Source organism: Tupaia chinensis, unplaced genomic scaffold (assembly GCF_000334495.1).
Source record: "Tupaia chinensis unplaced genomic scaffold, TupChi_1.0 Scaffold000671_2, whole genome shotgun sequence".
Taxonomy (NCBI): domain Eukaryota; kingdom Metazoa; phylum Chordata; class Mammalia; order Scandentia; family Tupaiidae; genus Tupaia; species Tupaia belangeri.
In genome coordinates, this window is record NW_006160194.1 from 1,377,819 (window position 1) to 1,383,818 (window position 6,000).

At 42.5% G+C, this 6,000-nt stretch overlaps 1 protein-coding gene across 2 annotated transcripts in view; it reads right to left on the minus strand.

Annotated features, from left to right (window-relative positions):
• The window catches only part of PPP1R13B (protein phosphatase 1 regulatory subunit 13B), a 112,797-nt gene extending 107,124 nt beyond the window's left edge, over positions 1-5,673 (minus strand). The window contains exon 1 of one of the 2 annotated variants that reach the window (XM_006160065.3): positions 5,655-5,673. The gene's annotated coding sequence lies outside the window, so the exon portion shown is untranslated. The remainder of the gene's footprint in view (positions 1-5,654) is intronic. The other variant, XM_014592221.2, reaches the window with a different exon arrangement.
• Positions 5,674-6,000: the final 327 nt, after the last annotated feature.

A 6,000-nucleotide genomic window follows, 5' to 3' on the forward strand; every position in this document is an offset into this window, starting at 1 on the left:
AAGTTACATTTAAAACCGAATTGTCTCCCAACTCTAGGTAGAAAAAAATGAACATTTTTATCAAAATGGTTTACTTTGGAATTCTTTTAAATATTGAACTCCAGGGGTGAACAGGTCACACAGAGGTTAGGGCAGCTGGATACTACATGGCCAAGTGAGTACTATGAGTCCTGAGTGAGATGGTTCATTTTCAAATTTTGTTTTCACCACTTTCTAGCTGGGGGACCTTGGTTAGGTTTACCTCTCACGAGTAAGATTTCCATAAAAACAGACATCACCATAAAGCCTATGACACCAGACTTTAGCACATGATGATATTACCATTTGCTGAGTGCTCACTATTACTAAATTTAATTGTAGGAAGTTAAATAGCTGCGAAACTTTATGGCTGCACTGTAGCCTCTGGAGAAGTCATCCATTTAGACTTTTTTCTTTTAGGTTTTTGCTATAGGGCACATTTGCTCACCAGAGAGGGACGGAGAGAGGTAAAGTGAGAAATCACCCCCCAAGGGAGATGGCCATGCCACAATTCCTTCTCCTCCATTCTCCTGGGATTCTGGGCACATAGAAAGTTTCCCAGTTTGATTTTCAAGCCACCAGGTCCAGGACTTGAACCGTAGTCAACCCCGTGGGAATCCAGTGCCTTAACCTCCATGCCACTGCTAGTTGCATTCAGTTAATAAAACTATAATGACAAAAGTTATTATATACACAGTTTTGCATCACTAAGGCTTTGCCTTTCCGTTCAGAAATTTCTGGGTGATCTGAGGCCAGAAAGAGATGATCTTAATGGTAACATTATATATATAACTTTTGTCTTAAGAAAATGAGAGTTCAGAAAATATATATAGATGGCCAAATTCCTATGCCAACCTAAAGGCCTGGCACATTGGGATGCACCTGTAATCCAAAGACGTGGGTAGGATGAGGCAAGAAGATAGAGAACTTGAGGCTGAGCAGTACAGCCAGACGCTGTCTGGTGACATGTGTCTACAGTTTCAGAGAGCAGGCTGAGGCACCAGCTAGGAGGCTGAGGCAGGAGGATCCTACATAGAGATCTTCTTTTATTACTTTTTTCTATTCTCTCCTCTTCTCTTCTATTCTATTCTATTCTGTTTTTGGAGAGGTTTTTTGCTATAGGACATGTGCGCTGGCCAGAAAGACAGAGACAGAGAGACAGAAAGCAAGAAATCACCCCGCAATCCCTTCTCCTCCATTTTCCTCTCAGGATCTTGAGCACACATGCACACACGCCTGGCATGAGTCCAGTCCACCGGGTCCAGGACTCAAACCACAGTTGACTACATGCGAGTCCAGCGACATAGCCATTATGCCAGCTGCTGGTACTGAGAGATCTTCTTTTAAAAAGAAAAAAAGAATAGGAAAAACTTATCCAGTCTTGGTGTTTTGTTTACCAAATGAGGCTATAAATTCAAGCTTATCAAGTGACTTAATTATTAATTAACAGTAACAGCAAACACTTCCTGATCTCTTCCTCTTAGCCCTCTCACACCAAGATACTTGGGCAATGAATTTACTGAAAGGCTGTCAAACAAGCGTTAGGTGGCCGCAACCTTTGAAGGAGACAACGTGGACATCTGAGCACTTCCTGAAAGTGCCTGCTGTAAGTCAGCTCCTGCACCAACCACTAACACTTGGACAGCACCAGCTTCAACTCATTCCACACACAAGAAACTGAGATCAAAGAAATGAATTTGAAACTCCACAATTACTGGTAACTGGGAACCAGAACCTAAGTCTCCCTATTTCCAGATCACTCTTCTTCAAAAAGGATGCTGAATCAAGGCATCTTTTCTATGCTATGAATCTGAGTTTTCCATTTTTATCAAAATTCTTACTTTTATCAAAGTTGTATAGGCATGGCCTAAATGCTTTTAGGCCCAGATCTTAGGCACTAACTGAAGAATATTCTTTAAGTGGCCCCTTATTTCCCTGGGAAGATATTTTTTAAATATCATCCACTGACACAAAGGTGAGTGACTACAGATACCAAAGGAAGTACTATTTTCATAAGGAAAAAAATTTTTTAAAGAATTGTTTTATTTAACTTTATTTATTTATTTTAATTTGACTAGAGAGGACAGAGAGAGAAGGAAAGTGAGAAAGCAAGCCACCAGGTCCAGGACTTGAACCATGGTCGGCCATGTGGGAGTCCAGCACCCTTAACCACCTGCCAGGACCCATAAGGGAAAATTTTAAAATATAATTTTGTTTAAAAATAGGAAGTCATGGGGCCAGATGGTGGCTTGGTAGTTAAAGCAGCTGATCCCATATGGCTGACTGTACAATCTGAACCTCAGACCCAGCAGCTTGAAAAACATGCTGAACACGTGTGTGTGTGTGTGCGCGTCCAAAATCCTGAAAGGAGAAATGGAGAAGGAACTGTGGCATGACCATATTCCACAAAGGGGTGCTTTCTCACTTTCCTTTCCTCTTTCTCACCTTGCCTGTAAGGCTTGCTTGTGAATGCAAGGGCTCTCCAGCAAATTAAAGCATAAATAAATAAATAAATAAGTCACGGAACTTTGTATGACAAGCAAACACAAAACTTTTACAAAGTCTTGGGAACCAGCAGTTAGCGTAATGGCTATGTCACTGGACTCCCACATAGTCGACCGCGGTTCGCGTCCTGGACTGGTGGCTTAAAACTCACGCCAGGCGCGTGTGCGTGCGTGCCCAAGATCCCGACAGGAGAATGGAGGAGAAGGGATTGTGGCTTGACCATCCCCCCTGGGGGGTGATTTCTCGCTTTCTGTCTCTATGTTTCTGTCTGTCTGTCTGGCGAGCGTACGTGTCCTATAGCAAAAACCTCTAAAAAAAAAATAATAACTTTTCCAAAGTCTTTATGTGTTAAATGAGAACTTAGCCAAATAGTCTCATTTCCTCCCAACAGCAGGGAGACTAGGTTATCTTACTAAACCAACTGATCAATTAAATGTTACCACAAACACTACACACTAATTGCCAACCTTTAAATAAAATAACATATACTCTAAACCTACTTTGTACAGCATGTAGCCACTAACCACAAATATACTAGAAATATGTTAGTCTGAATTGAGGTACGTTACAAATGTAAAACTATGTGGGATTTCACAGATTTAGTACCAAACGAATGCAAAATATCACATTAATGATTTTCTTTCACATTGCTTTCAGGTTAAAATATTGGGTCATGGAAAAGTCAAGACGTATTTTTCTTTGCAAAAATGTATCATGACTTGGGACCAGCAGTTAGCGTAATGGCTATGTCACTGGACTCCCATGTAGTCGACTGCAGTTCGAGTCCAGGACCCGGCGGCTTAAACTCACGCTGGGCACGTGTGTGTGTGTGCCCAAGATCCCAAGAGGAGAATGGAGGAGAAGGGATTGCGGTGTGGCCATCCCCCCTGGGGGGTGATTCCTCACTTTCTGTCTCTCTGTCTCTCTCTGTCTTTCTGGCAAGCGCACACGCCCTATAGCAAAAACCTCTCCTAAAAAAAAGAAAAACAATATATTATGACTTTTCCTACAACCTGATAATAAGATTTTAGATATACTAAGTTAGTAAAAGGCTACTAAAAGTTAACACTTTAAATTTTTTTCATGTAATTATTAAAAAATTTTTAAATTGTATTTGTGGCTTGCATTATATTTCTTTTTGACAGTACTGCTGTATACTAACTACGCAAAATATGATACAGTCCTCCTTCATAATGATGAACATCTCTGTAACCACTATGCCACCTGCCGACCCTATAATGATCGACATCAAATATACAATAAAGGGAGGAAAATCTTATTTACATTTTGGGTATATAGTTTAAGATATCAAGTAAGAATGGCACGTTCTTTAAAATTCTATTAAATTACAACCACCAAGTGTGTTAATAGAGGAAAGACTCAAGCTTAAAAAAATTTTAGGGACCAAGGAAGAAAGTAAGGGGACCAGCAGATGGCATATTGATTATGTAGTTGGACTCCCACATAGTCGACTGTGCTTAGAGTTCCAGACCTGGCTGCATGAAATTCACGTGGGGTAAGGCCAAGATCCAGGAAGAAGAATGGAAGATAAGGGATTATGGTGTGGCCATCACCTCTGAGGGGGTAATTTCTCACTTTCTGTCTCTCTGGCAAGCATATGCACCCTATAGCAAAAATCTCTCTAAGAAAAAAAGAGAGAAAAGAAAATACAAAGTAAAAGCCAAAAATGAGGGGCAGAGGGGCTGAAGGACTGGCAGGCGGCATGGTGGTTAAGGCACTGAATTCCCACATGGCCAATCTCCAAGATCTGGAGGCTTGCTTTCTTACTTTCCCCCCACACCCCTCACTCACTCTGGTCAAAAATTAAAATTAATGGGAACCAGCAGTTAGCGTAATGGCTATGTCGCTGGACTCCCACGTAGTTGACCGCAGTTCCTGTCCTGGACCCGGTGGCTTAAAACTCACGCCAGGCGCGTGTGCGTGTGTGCCCAAGATCCCAAGAGGAGAATGGAGAAGGGATTGTAGTGTGGCCATCCCCCCTGGGGGGTGATTTCTTGCTTTCTGTCTCTCTGTCTCTGTCTGGCGAGCGCACGTGCCCTATAGCGAAAACCTCTCAAAAAATTAATCAATCAAGTAATTAATTTTTTAAAAAAGAAGTGCTGAAATACTATCTGTCTCTAAAAGGCATTTTAAAACAAAAGCAGTGTGTTCTAAATAATTAATAGACCTGTTTTTGTAAAAGAGTAGTTGATAGTTTGGAGTAATTTGAAGAAATTTCTCAATTGCCAGCTAGACAAACTTCTTAAAAAGGAAACCTGTTAGGATAGAGACTCAAAACTCTCAACATGTGTGCTGGAGGTAAAATGTTTGTACTACATGAAAGATAGAAGCCAATTTTCTTAGCTGCGTATTCATAATTAAACATTACACAATAATGAAACCAGTTTAAAATGTTAGATAGCTTTCAATAGTACTATAGTACACACTGATTGACTATTACAGAGTTTAAATAAAACTGTGTTTAAAATTCCAAAACACTATGTCTTTTAGAATCTAGCTAGTGAGAATTGGAAGGAATGTTTCCAAATGCCTTATCTTGCTTAAGTTAAAACTAGAACCGAAAATTTGAGACTATAGTGACAAAAATAATTATGTGCCTAGCATTCCGTTTGACAAGCACTTCTGGACACATGTCCCTATGACCCTCAGGACAGTCCTCAGCTAGTGGTATGTTTATATCCCTACTTTAATCCCAGGCTCAGAGACCTTGACTTGCTCAAGGTCACACAACTGAAAAGTAGCAAAACCAGTGTTCCGCCCCAGATTTTGATACCCATCCAATTCTCTTTCCATTACAAGGCAGTCATTTAAAACCCGATGTTTAGAAACCAAACAAGCCTGATGCCGAGGAAGGATCTAAGGATCAACTAGGTCAGCCGTTAAGACTCTTCAAACACTGTGTGTTGGAATCAGTTCAGATACCGGAGGAGAGATTACCAAGAGACAGGAAATGACTTGAAAGATCAAGGCGGAAAAAATGTAATCCCAATGTCCTTGGGTGCAGCACAGCAGAGGAAGTGTTCAGGTGGGAAATGCAGAGAAGCCGCACCTCTGGAATGGGGTTTCCAGTTCGGCAGCTGCAGGGTAAAGACGACTGTGCTGTCACTTACTCTCGCCGCGTCTGAGCACTGCCCTTACTATGCCGGCACTGAGAAACCCAACGCGTCCAACCGGGTACATCCAGTTCCACGTTTTTCCACAAAAAACAAATTAAAAAAAAAAAAGCACGCAGCACTTCTCAGAGTGCGGGCAGAGGAACAGGTCGGGGAGGGGTGGCGGACCCAGTGGCCGGCGTCGTCCGGGCGACAGCATCCCGGGCAGGACGGAGGCCCAGCTCGCGAACAGCGCCCGCGGCGGTTAGGGCGGCCGCGTCCGTGGGCGGCCACGCGGGGGACCTGCTAAGATGGCTCTGGGAATCCTGCACGGAGCACCCGCCTCCCGCCGGCCGGCTCGCAG